This window comes from Corvus kubaryi, unplaced genomic scaffold (genome assembly GCF_017639235.1).
Source record: "Corvus kubaryi isolate FWS band 111438036 unplaced genomic scaffold, C.kubaryi_AGA036_p1.0 37237, whole genome shotgun sequence".
NCBI lineage: Eukaryota > Metazoa > Chordata > Aves > Passeriformes > Corvidae > Corvus > Corvus kubaryi.
Genome location: NW_024581068.1, coordinates 108,975 through 124,992, shown reverse-complemented (window position 1 = coordinate 124,992; position 16,018 = coordinate 108,975). Strand labels below are relative to the sequence as shown.

General features: G+C 45.6%; 1 protein-coding gene across 3 annotated transcripts in view; it reads right to left on the bottom strand.

Moving 5' to 3' along the window:
- The window catches only part of SLC23A2 (solute carrier family 23 member 2), a 51,968-nt gene that overhangs the window by 31,382 nt on the left and 4,568 nt on the right, over positions 1 to 16,018 (bottom strand). The window contains exon 1 of one of the 3 annotated variants that reach the window (XM_042023144.1): positions 6,132 to 6,229. The exons of the other annotated variants lie outside the window; for them this stretch is intronic. The gene's annotated coding sequence lies outside the window, so the exon portion shown is untranslated. Of the gene's footprint in view, positions 1 to 6,131; positions 6,230 to 16,018 lie in introns of those variants that run through there. 3 annotated transcript variants of the gene reach the window in all.

Sequence of the window (16,018 nt, the reverse complement as noted above, 5' to 3'; positions counted from 1 at the left end):
TCAAGATGGGATGGAAGGCAGTGCCTGCAAATCAGGGTTAAGATTTGTTTATGAAAATAAATATTAAGGTAGCATAATTAATTATTTCTCACCTGAAGACTGAAGGAGAAGACTGGTTTGAATACTCACTGTCTTGTTCTGGAAAAAAACCAGTCGTTCCCGTTTTTACAATAACCACAGAGCTCTTCAAAGTGCAGCTCAGGGTGGAGAGGAGACAGGTACTGGTTAAAGGTTTGGGGGGAGTGGGGGGTCTGGGCTGGGATCTTTGGAGGGGTTTTTTGTTTGCTTTCACTGCAGAGCAGCGAGGGATTTTTTCTTCCAAGCACACAAGAACAAAGAGAAAAGAATCTGCCTTTTTCTGTCATTGTAGACGTATTTTATTCTCCAAGAAAATCAGTGATGGAGACAGGCGAGGTTTAGTCTGGCAGCTTTATCCTCTTGGACTGGGAAGGGAAAGGGAAAGGGCAGCAGGACACCTCCCTAAGCCAGGGCCAGTAAAACCTGGAGCCAGGAAAGCTGCCAGTCACGGGATCTGCTGTAAGGTGCTCTGGCAGCATAAGCTGCTTAGCTGGCATTAACCAGCACCTCCAGATAAAAAAGAAAAGACTCTGTAATCCTGCTTTGCTGGGCACTGCACAACAGCAGGACTGCTATCTGCTCCAGGATCGGGTCACTCCCAGGAATTGTTCCTGGGAATTCTGCAGGACAGCAGCAAAGCTTGCCTTGTCTGGATTGCTGAGAGCTGACACACACAGCTGAAAGAACTCTGCATGAGGGCTCCCCAACAGGCACCTCCCAAGTAACAGGCAAAAAGAGCCTCACTGCTACTTTTCTTAAAGAGAGGGAGTGTTTGTGTCAGGAGGGCTTGGTCCAAGAAAAACCAGAAGAACTTTCCCAGCTCTTCTTGCTTCTACCCAGCAATTAAAATTGCACTTAATGGCTCAGATGATCACCAGGGATTTTTGGAATACTTTGATTCTGCAATCTGGAGTATCAAAGTGAAGCAGACTACCTCTTCTGCTGCCTAAAGCTATCTGGGAGGTATCATTCCCTATCAGCTCCTGTGTCCCACCAGCTGAACCCAGCTGCACCACATGACTCAGGCATTTTTACAGCCCTCCACAGCAAATCCAACTCCTCAGCAGCTGAAAAGCCATGGAGAAAGAGATTAAACTCATGCAGGTACACTCAGTACAATCAGTCATCTGCAGGCTCGGATTAAATGGAAAGGTCAGAAGTGAAATTTCCATCAGGACTCTGATTAAAGTTCACCTTTCCACACCAAATTAACTCCAGTGCACACCTGTGCTTAACACAAAGGGCCAAGAGCTGCCAGGGGTTTACAGTGCTGGAGATAAAATTACGATTTAGACAAAGGGCAGGAAATAGCCCAGGTGCAAGTTCAGGAGGAAAAGCCTCCTGGCCAGGGAAAGGCCACTCTGCACCTTCAACACTTGCCTTTTCTCCAGCAAAAACCTCCCTCCAGCTTTGGAGCCATCAGGAGAGGACACAAAGAGGTGGCAGTGTCTGGTCTGACACAACATCACCTCCTCACCCTTCCATGACCACTCACCACATTTTCCCTCTTGCCAAGGTTGCTCCTCTTTCGTTTAAAGGAGTTAGGATGCATTTTGAAGCTCATGGAAAGAAAGATGAAACCCATCACAGATAGGGAGATCTATGATGCAAGACTGTGTTTAAGTGCTCTTTTTCTTCCTGCAAGTCTCTGCTCTGGAACCTCCACCGCAAATAAAAACATCCACTGGAGTACAAAGCTTTTCCTACAGGAAAATCTGCCCCTGTGCCACCACAGGCTGCACAAAAGGCTGCTACTTCACGAGGTACCAAACTGCCTGGGAGTCAGTAAAAATCCTCTGAAAGCTCCTCTCTTAAGTGGATCCAAGGGTTAACTTGGGCAGGACAGAAGGTACAGATGGACATAAAGAGCTTATTACCATGCAAGGGAGAACTGGCCATGAACCCATAAAGGATTAGGCCATGTAATACAGACACCTCCCTTGCGTGCATTGGATATAGTTTTTGGCTGAACCACACTAAAAATATTCCCTAAATCAAATTTGCTGTGATGGCAATTTGTCCCTACAGAGCTGAAGGCCCAGTGGGAGGGCCTTTAACGTTAACACTTGAATCCAGAGCTGGGCAAAGCAAAGACCGGACTGAATTTGGTGGCCCTTCCCTGCTGCACAAAGGAAATATTCGTGAAGGAAGCACAACAAGTGGGGTGATAAAAGCAGCTGGTGATGAAACAGGCCAGGCTTGGGAAACAACTGCAATCCTTTGGAGGGCATGGATGGCAAAGCTCCCAGGAGCAGCACGGTGGGACTGCCCCATGTCACACCTCCCCGAGGAAGGAGCCATGGCACAGCCAGCCAGGACCTTTCTGGCTGCTACAGACGGCTGAGGAGCCAAGAGAGCTCTGGCTGTTGCACACACTAAGGAGATTAGAATCAAATTAAGGTCACTGCTTAATTACAATCATCAATTTATTATTTTAATTAGCTGTCAGGCTCATGTGAACAGACCAACTTTCTCCTGCAAGCAGAAATGATGCTCAGCCAGAAGTTGTCACACTTGAGGTGCCTCTGGAATTTCACCACCTCCCATGGCACTTCCAAGTGTTTGGCACATCTGAAACTCGGGCACATGATGTGTTTAAACACAAATCAAGGCATCCTCTAGCTCTGAGATTGTATTTTTGGCAGCAGACACACAACAGAGGCATGGAAAGGGACTTGGACTCCCTTGCACGCTATTTTCTTGTTAAATGTACCCAGTCTGAGCAGAAGATAAAACCAGCTCTAACCCCACTTCACTCGCTCAGGCCCAAGGCACTGAGCACTGGGGAGCTCACAGTGGGAAGGACACACCAGAGACTGAGGCTAAAGCAAACTTTCAGTTCCTGCAGTGTCACAGCTGTGAAGAATTGGAAGCCAGTAACAAACGCACTGGATTGACTTTGTTTGGGGTAAAAAAGTGCATTTGGGCCAAGCAGCTCATCCTGCTCTCCAGGACAAGTCACAGAGGAACCGAACCACCCCTGTGGGACAGAGCTGCCATGCGACAGCCAGGATTCCAAAGGGGAGACACACAGAAGGGACAGGATGGATGCCAAGAGATCAGGGAAGTTGTGAAAAGAATTCCTTGCCCAGAACACTGCACCAAACTGATCAGGGGCACAGGAGTGCTCCAGCAGTGCAGACAATTAAGGGATGTTGTAGAGGCCCTAATTAGACAAAGTTTGCTTACAGAGCACAGCTATGCCTGGCCAGACGCAATTCCACACAAAAGCAAGGCAATTCCCAGTTAATTATGGAATAGCAGCTTTCCCCAGACTGGCACTGGCTACACCCTCACATAAAACTTCTGTCCTGATTTTGTGCCATTAAGGTATTAAAACCCCAAACCTCATCTTCTCGTTGTTATCCAGACCTTGTCTGCTGTGCATCAGGTCCAGGCACTGGATTTATCTGTGTTCTCACTTTTCTGCTGTTTTTAATACCAGAAGAACCTCAGAACATGGTTCCCCATTTCCTTCTCCAGCCTGCGCAGCTGTTCACACCTATTTCACAGCTTTTATAAATAAACATTAGAGTTACTTTTTTCTGAGAAACTGTTAGAAATGAAACAGCCCATTACCAAAGGGTTTTCAAATACTAAGGACCAAACTACAAACCACCAAAAGAGCACCCACTTTGCTACTCAGAGGTGTCCAAGGGACGCTGGATGTTTTCCCAGGAAAAAACGGTTCTCCCCAGTTAAAAACATTCCACAAATATCTCATCACCGAGGTTAAAAAAGCCCAGTAAGTACTTAAACGATGCCATCAGAGTCCTGTCCGCAGAACCACAACCACAAGTCCAATTGCTTCACGCTGTTACATCCCAGATCCGTACCTGGATATGGCACCTGTGAGGTCCCACCCACTGCCCACATACGGAGGAGTGCCCCAAAGGCATTTTTTCTGCCTTCCAGGGCATTTTCGCCATCTCACAGATGTGAAAAAGGTGCCCAGAACCCACACTTAGTGTTCTCTTGCTACATGGTAAAAACCATCCTCCTGCTTCAGTCTTAGACCGAGTTTTGCCTCGGGCTGTTTGGAGCAGCCTCTTTGGTCCCAGGAAACTCGTGATTCGTCTTTAGCAGGGGCCTCTCGGACCCCGAGTTCCTTCCCATGAACTGAAGCTGCACTGAAATGCCACCACATCCTTAAATGCTCCAGAGATCTCCCTCCTCCACTGAACCACATCCACGACTGAAGAAAAGCAGACTTCAAACTTAACCTAATGCCACACAAAAAGGCATCGCTTCTCTTTACCTGCAGCAGAGACAAATAAAATGCTGCTAAAATACCCAAGCTTCCTAACATTTGAATTTTAAAAAATTAAATTTAGGTTTTAAAAAGAGTTGATGAGCACTTTAAGAAGTTTCCCTCTTCACTTCAAAGCAGCTCATCAAAGCACAAACATATTCTTTCTTTGTAGGCACTAATGAATTTTTAAGTAGTTGGTATTTTGACTGCCATCCAGAACGATGCTTTAATAACTGACCAACATTATTAGGGCAAGTCTACACAAGGATAAGCAGGAAAGTTATGCCGAGCTCAAACCTTCCATGTATTTAAAGCACATTAGCTAAATCTCATTAACTTCCTGTGTGAATGAGCTCGCTGAGAAGGGGACTTAAATCCAGCTGAATGAGATGTTTAACAAAGGATCTCCCAGCTTTCAAAAACTACAAGTTTGGTTAGTGAAGTTATTAACTAAGAGCTTAGTTAGGCTGTGATTCTAAACTAAAATAGCTGAAATATGAGTGTTTCCAGCATAAATCAACCTGAAGAGTATTTGGTCAAAACACTGCTGGCCAAGCAGTTCCTGCTCATCTTTCACCCCATTACCCCCATTTTCTTGCTCCAAAAGGCAGCAGTTTTGCCCAAATTTTGTGCAGTGCATTTGCCACCCTCCCTGGGGAACCCCCACGAGTGCACAGAGATGAGAAAAGGGCATGGGAGAAGATTAAAATCCAAAGCAGCACAAGCAGAAGGTGGGAGATGACAATTTTCCAGCTCGTTATCTGTACACAGAGACTGCTGGGAACTAACACCTGCAGAGTTCTCCAGACTCAGGGTAAATAAAAATTAAATCCTGTCTCACTGTTCCCTACAAAGCTACTTCAGAGTCTGCGTCGGGGCTCAGCACACCTCGCACAGTGTATGGCACACATTCATCTGATTTATAATGGTATGGAGTCCTTACAGTCTCCCTGGGGAGAATTAATAATTTGGGCATTCCGATAGCTCCCCGTTATTATGGATATTAATACACAGTTCGTTAAGCTCCTTCACGGCCCTCAAAGCAACCTGAGCACACACTGGGTCCTTTCTCAGCCTGCTTTGTACTTGGACTTGGCACTTTGATGAAAGCTGCCTTCTTTCCAAGACTTTAATCACATTAAAACAAAGGTGGGGTTAGAGACTCATCTAGGAAAAATTCCATTTATTAAGTAAATCGAGGTAATGTGCCAGTTTTTCAGCTCTGGATATGAAGTTCCTTCCCAAAGGCTGAGGATCCCTGTGGCTACTTTGGAATCGGACACTCCCTCCTTTGGAAAGGGAACAGCTTGAGCCCAGTAATCAATACAAACCCAGCAACTGATCCCACACTTGAAAAGTTTTACACTGAGTTACCTGTTCGGCTTGTCTTGAAATAAACACTTCACTTCCATTTAGCATAACTTAGTAAGATTGGGAATTAGTAAACTTCCAAGAACTAACCAAGATGCTGTACTTCTGTGCTCAAGCTTTCTTAAAATCCCTTTTACTACATAAATCTCATACAAAATTTTCCCATTTCAAAAATTAAAAGCAAAGCAAAGTTTACAGATAAACAGAAAAAAGTAAATACTTTTGAAATAGTAAATGTATCTTTTTATAGTGATAGCAATTTCAAAATGAAAAATTAAGTCCTCAAATCTTTAAGATAAGGAAAATTAGTTATTAACACCAGCAAACACAAGTTTCTAAGTTTCTTATCAAATAACGCTGACACCAAAGCAGTTGAATTTTTCCAATCACCCCCACCGGGACGTGAATCCCAAGGTAAACCTGCACCAACCTCTCGGAGGCAGCTTCTGCAGTGCCTGTGGCAGCCAGAGCCGGAGCTGCAGCCTGGGAGGAAGGATGCTGACATTCCCCGGGAGCGCTTTTATATCCTGCTGCTCCCATTGTGTAACTGCTCCGTGCCCAATCCCAGCCCGTGCTTACACAAGGGCCGGCCAGGAGGCAGCCCTGGACACCCCCGTTACTCCCCAGTTACTCCACACCTCCTCCGGGCTTACGCAAAGCGAATGGGCGCCCAGGGCAGCCCAGCGCCGGGAGCTTCCAGCTCGGACACGAACTGCAGCTCCACGGGGAGAACACCCAGCCAGAGCCCTCCGAACACAACTGGCACAAATATTTACATGCCTGGCTGCAACAGCTGGAATCAGGCTGGGGCTTTTCTCCCAGTGTTTTTCCATGAGCCTCCCTTGTGCAACTTGCACGGCAATGTTTGTATTAGCAATTGGACACATTTTCGAGAGGTCCCAGATCTCAAAGCTCTTCCCTAAGACAAAGGTCACTGATCCGCAACCTCACTGGGAACTGAAACACACCAGGGCTCGTGCTGGGCTCCTTCACTTCTCCAATGAAAAACGCTGAGTAACAATGATATTGGGCACAGGGCAAAGTGAGATGGAAAGGGACACAGGAGAAGAACTGAAAGACTTGAAACAACAACAAAACCAACAGGAAATAAAGGGTTGCCACGCACTGGAACAGGCTGCCCAGGGAAGTGGGTGAGTCCCCACCCTTAGAGGTATCTGAAAGACATGCAGATGTAGCATTCAGGGCATGGTTTAGTGGTGGACGTGGCAGTGCTGGCTTAATGGTTGGACTTGATCTTAAAGGTCTTTTCCAACCTAAACAATTCTACGATTCTAGAATTGCTTCCCATGGATCTGCTTGCCCCACTCCCTTTCTGTGGGAGCACAGTCCTGCCTAAAGCTGCCCTTACACTCTTCAACATCATTTTGTAATTCATCACATCACAGCCCCTGCCTCGAGCTGCCACCGAGCTACACCATCCCTACCCCCCATTTCCCTTTCCAAACTGTTAACGAGACACCATCACCCTACAACTGATACTGAAGCCATAACCAGAACGGGACACCACAAAGCAGCACCCCGTGAGCAGCTTCTGCCCGGATTTACCAGCAGCGACTCCACCCCTTGGAGAGCGGGCCAAGAGCGTGGAGCTCGAGGGCACGAAGATGAGCTCACGGTACCTGAAATGCCCTTTTTGCACCCCAGTGTGTGGAGGCAGGGCCAGGCTGTCCAGCTCCCCTGGTGACCCCTTTGGCTCCATCCAGCCCCAGCAGCCTCACACAAGTCGGAATTTCCCGCCTGCCGCCGGCTCCTGCGGCTCCGGGCTCGGCGTGTGCTGGTCCTGCATCAAAGAGCCAACGCCTGAGCAGGGCACGTTTAATTGAAAGCTGACGCCTGTCCCACGCAATGCTCCTTATTCATCCCTCGCTCAGATCCATGGAAGCAATCCAAGTATCTCCACCGATTCCTTTGTGCAATGTGTGTGCACACAAACCCACAGGACGTTCCAGCCTTTAGTTCTCCGCTGCAAAGAGATGTTGAAAAGTCTTCCCCCTCCATTTGCTCCTTTTCCAATTATCAGATCCTTTCCTTTCCTCTTTCCTTCTGAATTCCAAATGTTTTCACAAACACAAATATCTTAATTTCAACATAAAGAAATCTTAGAGCCCTTAACACAAACATCACCAAACCTTAAGACTACAAAATACCAACTGCTGTACCCAGACTGGCTGAAGACTGCTGATCTATGATGCTTTTAAGGTGCATGCTGGAAATTGTTTTAGATTCAAGGTGTTTGATGTCCTCACATGGAGCTACAGGACTAAGTGATCAATGGCAAGAGGAAAACTTTAGGTTTTGAAAGAAATAAGCCATTTGCTTTTTTACTCCAATGTCCAGAATTTTTTTAATAGTTGGATTAAACAATGCCAGGGACTCAAATACTTCTTGCCCTGAATATCACAGTTCAAAGTATAATTGAGTTCAATGCAATTAAAATTCTTAAGTATCCAATTAAAAACTTGTCTATTTACCTTGCAATTAAAACTAATCGCTCCAAAATTCATCACTGGTGAGTGGAGAACTTCAACATTTGAACAATTTATTTCTGATTACTTCGCATTTACACTCAATCCAAATAAACCATCTTCTAATCTGGGTACCTCCACTCCAATCCCAGCTCCCAGGACTGATGCTGGGACAGATCCAAGCGCGGGTTGTTGGGTTACAATTCCCTGCAGTGAACAGGTACTGGAATCACTGTCACACTCCAGGGGAATGCTAATTCCAAATGTGACTCCACTGTCTCAAGCACTGGAATATTTCACGGTGCAGCTTCAAGCTTCAAAATGCTGTGGAAGCCGGGTGGGAATAAACAGCTGAGAGCTCTGTGTATGGCTGCACTTTACTGGTGGGAGGGCAATCACAGCAGAGGATTTATCCCGCTCTGCTTCAGCACAGGGAGCTTTGTCGTGATGATCCGACACAGTCACTCATCATTTTTATTACCTGCTTAATATCTGAAATGCAAACTGGTGGAAGCATTTCTACGGCTTGGAAATGTTACTCCTAGGAGGAGTTCACTTTGATTCTTACGAGAAAATCCAATTTTCTGCCTTCTTCTCAGACACTCCGTGTTCAGTCTAAGGATGAACCAACACTTCCGAGTGCTCCGGCCAAATTCTGTTTGCTCTTGGACACACATTGGTAAACTACTGACAATGTTCCGAGTTGGAGTATTTATTCTGAGGATATTCTCTACAGTTTTGCAGCACTCAGGCAGGATAAAATCCTTCTCTGAAGTCCCCTATTCCCCCTGCACTGACAACACTGCACAAGAGTGGCACACAATGGTTACGTCCCATCACCGAAATGACAATAATGTGACCCAGGGGCTGCAAACACCTGGAACCAAATCCCTCCTTTGAACCTTCAGCAAGAACTAGAAAAACACCCAAAAGGCAAGAGAGATGCAGGGAGAGGCACAGCTTCTCTGCAAGAACATCCTGTTTCATCTGGAGGATGAGGTGGAGGAGGCCTTGTTTCTGACAGCTCAATGAGCCTCCTCACTACATTTTCGTAGCGATCTCCTAATTTAAGTATTCTTCCTCCCAAAGCCACAGCAAATCTGTAATCTTTTACATCAGCTTATTTAATCAGCAGCCTCCCATGAACATCCTCCAGAACACACTTAACTTAATACAGCAAACACAGAAAACAGCATCACACACGAGTACAATAAATAGATCCACTTCCACCCACAACTGGGAACAGCAGAAAGACTCAGCTATTAAGTTTGATCTTAGAGTGACACTTATAAATTCATTGAATTATGAATTCCTTGAAAAAGCACTTACCAGAAGATCTGCTGTAGTATGAAAACATCCACTGCTCTGCCCTAATGCTGACTCAAATCGACACCAAGAATTACTGCAACTGCTCTGAAAGCTCCCAGTTAATTCAGGGAGCGATGTCCAGTCCTGGCTCCTGCTGACAGCGTCCCCCTTGTACCTGACTGAACCCACCATCCCTCTCTCCTAGAGAAAGGACACCTTGGGGCAATCCATGGTGGGTGAATTCCACATTTCCAGTTGGAGAATGCAATGCTTTGTGGCCAGCTTCTGTTCTTAAATCCCTAATTCAGCTACAGCCCATATTACTGTGGTGTTTATTAGAACTTTTTCTGCAACTGTGTATTTTTAAATACTTGTAAGAAAACCCCAAGGTCTGAGAGGTACATCACAGCAGATACAGAGTTCTATGTGAAAAAGTAATTACAAGATGGAAGTGCCTTTAAAAATACCTGTAGCTGATTTCTGGGCAAGAAATAAGGAATCATTTTCAAGCAAGAACAACAAAAGAACAGGGGAGCCAAAGCCCTACACTCCACAGGCACAGATCAAAGCACTTCCAAAATTAATAGAGAAGGAATGTGCTTTTTGGGGCCTGTTACTGTATTCACTGCATTTGTAAGCTAAGTCAGACTCCTACGTCTTTCCTGGAGCTCCAGGTAATCCTGTAATTAAAGGCAAAAGCTCAAAGCCATTGTCTTCTAAGAAAATTCAGAAGTAACTCCTGTGTACTGGGCACCAGAGCAGGGTGAGAGGTGTTTACCCTTAACGCATCACTACCTTCATGTATTCCCGGAATCCCCACCCCTGGAAGCGCCCACGGCCAGGTTGGACAGGGCTTGGAGCAACCTGGGATAGTGGGAGGTGTCCCTGCCTGTGGCAGGGGGTGGCACTGGATGGGCTGTGAGGTCCCTCCAACCCAAACCATTCCATGCCCAAGGAAACTCCATCAAACTCACGCTTGGAGAACAACGATTCACAGCCCCAGCTCGGGAATGCTCAGGGAACTCAGCTCAGGAACAACACCCAACAGACCTAATAAACAAGCATAAAACAGCCCTACACCCAGCCAGCTACAAACTGAATTTTACAGTCAGATTTCACCTCCAGGACCTTTCATCTCTTCACCCCTCAAACATCAGCCCACAGGAGCACATCTGGGTGCACTCAGAGTTCCAGCCACGAGCAAAACCCACGCCCAGCCCAGCAGCTCTGCCCTATCCCATGCCGTGGGTCACAAAACCCAGCAGATATGCAGACTTACACACCAGGTCCAGACTTAAACCATCTACTCTTATCTGCTCAAGTTGTGATTTTGTGACTTTTTTTATTACTAGGCATTATTTTATAGAATCATGGAATGATTTGGGTTGGAAGGGACTTCAGAAGATCATCTAGTTCCAACTCCCTGCCACGGGCTGGGAACCTTCCACTGCTGTTACCAGTTAAGTTTGTACACTTGTATTTTAGCTTTCTCTCCCTATTTTTGTGACTGCTAATAGTTTCAAAAGTGTGGGCTAAACTCATGTACAGAAAAATCCTGTAGGCTGTGCGAAGAACATGACAAGTTCCATCCTTTAGCTGAAGTTGCTGTTATTTTTATTTTCTAAAGGCAAAACATTGCTATCCAAAATCACTTATATAGTTTTTCATTCAGTATGTAATTTGCTTGGATGCCTAAAAATCTCCCTGCATCACACACTGAGCAGCCAGGCTGAAAACTCCAGCTGCAAGACTACATGTTTTAAAAAGTAGGGGGAAAAGAGCAGGTATGCATAGGTTTGGTCAGTGGTCCTGGGATCTCGTTCACAGCTCAGTAATTCGCAGCCCAACTGCTCCGGCAGCCACAACTCCTCCTCCCACCAATCCCAACCTCCTGCATCCGAAATGAAAGAAGCCCTTTTAATCTTCAAAGCATGGCCACAAGTCAATCTCAACTTAGCACACTTTTTAATTTTCTTTTTAATTATCCAGTTGGGAGAGTTATGCCCTTCTTGCTCAGTGACCTTTCGCTCCTTCGAGATTACTTCAAAATCTTTCCTGGGAATAATCAGCGAATTTATACCACTTACAGAGGAAACGTTCCAAGGCTTCTGTGGCTGAGGGGGAGAGCCAGTGTGACTCTCTGTGTGCAGGAATCTTTGCTGTGCTCCCAGGACCCTCAGTGCTGCAGGAGAGGTGTCCTCTGGCTTCAGGACTGCTCTGAGTACAGTCCTGGCACAGCTGCTCCGACCCCTTCCCAGGGCGGGCTGGCACCACACCGGGGTTTGGAGCCCCCAGGTCCCGACCTGGAGCCAAACCCAAATCAGCAGGAGAAGGTTCCTGCTGGAGCTGGCAAAAGGCAGGGCACAAGCAGATCATCTCTCGGTGTCACAGAGCAAGAACAGCTGCTATTATTCATTATGTTAGCAGTAATAGATGCTAATATTCCTACCTATAACTGGTGCCCAACTGTTTGCCCCGGGAGCTTTGGTCACCAAGCACACCTTGGTTCCCCACAGCCACTGGGGAAAAATTAAATCATTATTGCCATTAATGATTTTTACGCCAAACCAGCACTCCTTACTCCCTGCTCACACACCAAACAACTGTAAGCAGCCCTGGGTTTGATTCCCACTCGTTAAGCCAACCAATTACTAATTTATTAATTTCACAACAAGCCTGGAAGCGTTTCTGGAGCAGGCCTGTGTTCAGCCAGACCCGCTGGGTGACTCCTGTGCTCCTGTTTCAGGCAGGCTCAGGTGAAAGCAGCTCCTGCCCAGCCACCAGCACCGAGCTCCTCATAAATGTGCATTTGTCCATCCATCCTCTGAACCCACAGGGATGGTCAGGGGAGCAGGAGGGGACCAGGACCCGTTGGAGCCCAGCTGCCAGCTCACCCCTACGTCACACACCACGTCACCATGCAGAGATGGGGGATGTCGTTTACTGCAATGGCTTTGAAGATTTTCCTCCCTATGTAAGCGGGTAATTAAGAATGCATTAAATAGATATTAATGCATTAAATATCCCTCCAAGCAACAGAACTGTTAAAGGAGGTTAAGTGGCTTCTCCAACTGATGGGACAGAAATGGAACAGCCAGTTTAACACCCAACTGGCTGCTCAGGAAAAGCACGAAGAATTGTAATGTTTTCAGAGTTCACATTACTCACAATAATATTTATACCAACTACAGGTTATGGAAGGAAAACTTTTTGGTTTTGGCAAGACTTTGAAAAGAAGCATTTTGGCAAAATTTAGTAAAATACTTTTTTGTGATTTCTGCCAGCAAACCAATCCTTTTTTAACTAACATACTGTGGGTTTAATATTGTACCTTACTGGCTGCTTCATCTTCAGGGCTCTTTGGCAGATGTATTTTAGCTCTGCTTTTAACAAAATAATCTCAATTATTCTTACTTAATTGGCATCAGATAAATGCAAGACTTCTTAGCTGCTGCTATTTGAAGGAACAGCACTTCAGCACACATTTTGCCCTTTGAATAATTAGAAGAAAAGACCAATGCAGATGGAGCATACCTAAGTGAGTTCCAAAACGGGGCTAATACTGATCACAAAATCTTTACCAAACCCCAACAGCCACGGAGGGGAGCTCAGACAGTGCTGTGGGTTCAGGCTCATTTATACAGAGAAATTTAATAGAAGGTTTAATTGACAGCTTCGCTTGGTTCTATTGTGCCTGATTAGGCAACTCCATGAAAAGCATTAGATGTGTTTGATCCCCTCCAAAGCAGAGCAGCTCATTAGCAGGGGATGTTTACAGGGACCAGCAGCTCTTCCCCTGCTGCAGGAGGGGCTTTTCAGATCATCTTTTTATGAGGAGGATCATGACTCCAAAAGAGCTCAGCCTTCCATCCTTTGCCTTTCCTGTTATTTGCCAACAGGACAGATGGACAAGGAAAACATCTGACAGGACTGCAACAAACCCCCAACACTTGGCTAATAAAACCACCCCAAATCCTCTCCCTCGTCCTTTTTTTTTAAGAGCATCTATTAGTGAGCTGAAAGAGATTAAATAACAAGTGTCCAACAGGCTGAATAAACCAGACCAGAGCCTTGTGAAATTATACTGGTAATAATGATTCTGCTCAGCACAACCTCCCAAAATTCCACACACAAAATTAAATGGCACCCATGCAAATACATCCAATATCAGCAAATTACTGCTGTTATTGTTCCCACAGATGAAAGGACACAGGACAGTATGAGAATACAGCAATTATTTCTTGCACTCTGAGCCTATGGAACAGGGACCTGCAGCTCCAGTTTCTTTCTTGTCAGTCTGAACCCAAATTACTCCTTAGGTTTGGTCTTTACACAACAAAATGCTCATCAGGAAACCATAATCTGTCAGCTTTTATCAAAAACCCCAATCTGTTAAAATATGATCAAGCAAACGCTTCTCGCATCAGGAAGGTTTAGTTAACTTTCAGAAAAAATTAATTCTGTACAAAAAATGAAAAAGGGAGGGGGAAAAATAAAGCTGCTGTAACCTGTGAAGAGCTGGTGCTTTAGAGCCTGCCAAAACAAGGATGTGTTTCCTTTGCTTGGGTATGGTGAGAGTACAGGATTCTCCACACAAAGGACAAGCAATAAACATAGCAAAATTAGTTTTTTCCTGTCACAGGGATTCAAAGACTCTGTGAAAATTCAAACCTTCCCACAGCACAGTCCACTAAGTGCTATTAGCTCTGAGACAGCTTCATTTCAACCAGCATACAAAATAAAAGGTTGCTAACTTTGCAGTGCAGCATTTTATTTCCCTTCCAAGCTCCTAAATAAAAAGTGAAAGTCACGACACGGAGTCACGTGCCTGTTTTATGAGATCCTCTCCATGACCTTGAATGCTGCTAAGAACATTTACACAATTGCCTTTAAAAGCACAACACAGCAGCACCACTGAGCTTCAGGCTGAAATTCAAGACAATCCAGGTAAGTGGAGAGTAAGGTCAGAAAAATAGGAAACCCTTCAGATGGTGGCTTCTGGGCTGGAGAAGGGTGCTCAGCAAAGCTGGGCTTGGTGGTCAAAGACTTCCAGCATTTCCTTCCCATCGCTAGCAGCAGATCAACAGGACTTCCAGGGGCTGGGAGACGGGGATGAATTCACTGAAGGCACATTAACCACCTCAGCACATAAACACAGCCAAGTGCATGAGTGTTTAAGGCGCCTTCCCATTAAAGCTGCACTTTGTTCTGTTAACTTTTACAACCTCACAAGTGTGTAACAGCCAGCAAACCACTAAAATCGACCTCATTGCCCTGGGCTGCCATTTCACGGCCATGCGAAACAGGAATAAAGCCAATTAAAATGTGTCGCTCCATTGAGAGCCCAAACTACTCAAAGCTCACACCCCAGGTTAATACCCAGGACTGTAAGTGCATAAGCACCCCTGAAGTTGCTTTCCACTTACTTTCCCACCACCATGCATTGCCAAAATGCTTCAGCCAACTGCTGGAATGGCATGAGCCCTGCAACAGTTTGATTTAAAAATAAATTCAGACAACAAACTGGGGGACATGGAGCCATTCAAAATCAAATTCAAAATCAGTTTGGGGATTCACGGTATTTCCAAACAATCAAAACCAAATAATGGTGAGTCAATCCCTCCTTCACCCTTGTACTCATTTGAGGCCCATTCTTCAAGCAGTTTTACTCTAAAGTGAGCATGAAGTGGGTGACAAATTCAAACAGTCCCTTTTATCAGAGAGGGCACGTGCTGGTTTAACCCAAACACACATAAATCAGGTCAGTTGTTGTTTTCAGAACACACAGAGCTGGAGAGTTCAGATACTCCCAGGTGCTGCGGGGGACGCAGCTCCTCCACCACCACAACTGGACTCCCCTGCTCCTAAAAATACAACTATCAGACAAAGTTTGTTTTCTGAGGTATTTTGCTGACGCCAAGTCCAAGATCAAAACATTCCTGGTTCAGAAGACAGAGATGTATCAGTCTCCAAAATACGCAGCTAAAATCCAGCCATGCCACCCCCCAAGGTGCCTGGGACACTCTTATCAAGACACATGAATTTATTACTGCTTAGTAACGTAGGCTTTGGGGAAAGAATAAAATGTTCTGGTTGCCTGAATGTGTTGAGAAGGAACTCTGGAAATTCCCTTTCACCGAAATAGGATAAAGTATATTTGCTCTTGAAGCTGCTATTTAAAAGTAATATTAAAATAAATTAAGTAAGGGCAGACACCTGGATGTTAAGCGCACTCCCTGCCCCCATCCCCTCCTTACCCAGCACTTGCATCTTCTGGCCTGAGAACTGAGACACAGGGAGATTCAGATAATTGAATTGCTAATTATAAACTCATTAAAATACTAGTTTTACAGTTACCTCAAGCCCAGCCATTCCTCAGCAAATAATCAAATGGAGCTGTGGGATGGGAACAGAGAGCATTTCAATCCACTCCCACAACGCAGGAGGGAGACACCCAAAGAGTGCTTTGGGACCCTCGGGGCACAGTCTGGCTGGGACCTCACGGCCAATTCATCCTGCCCAA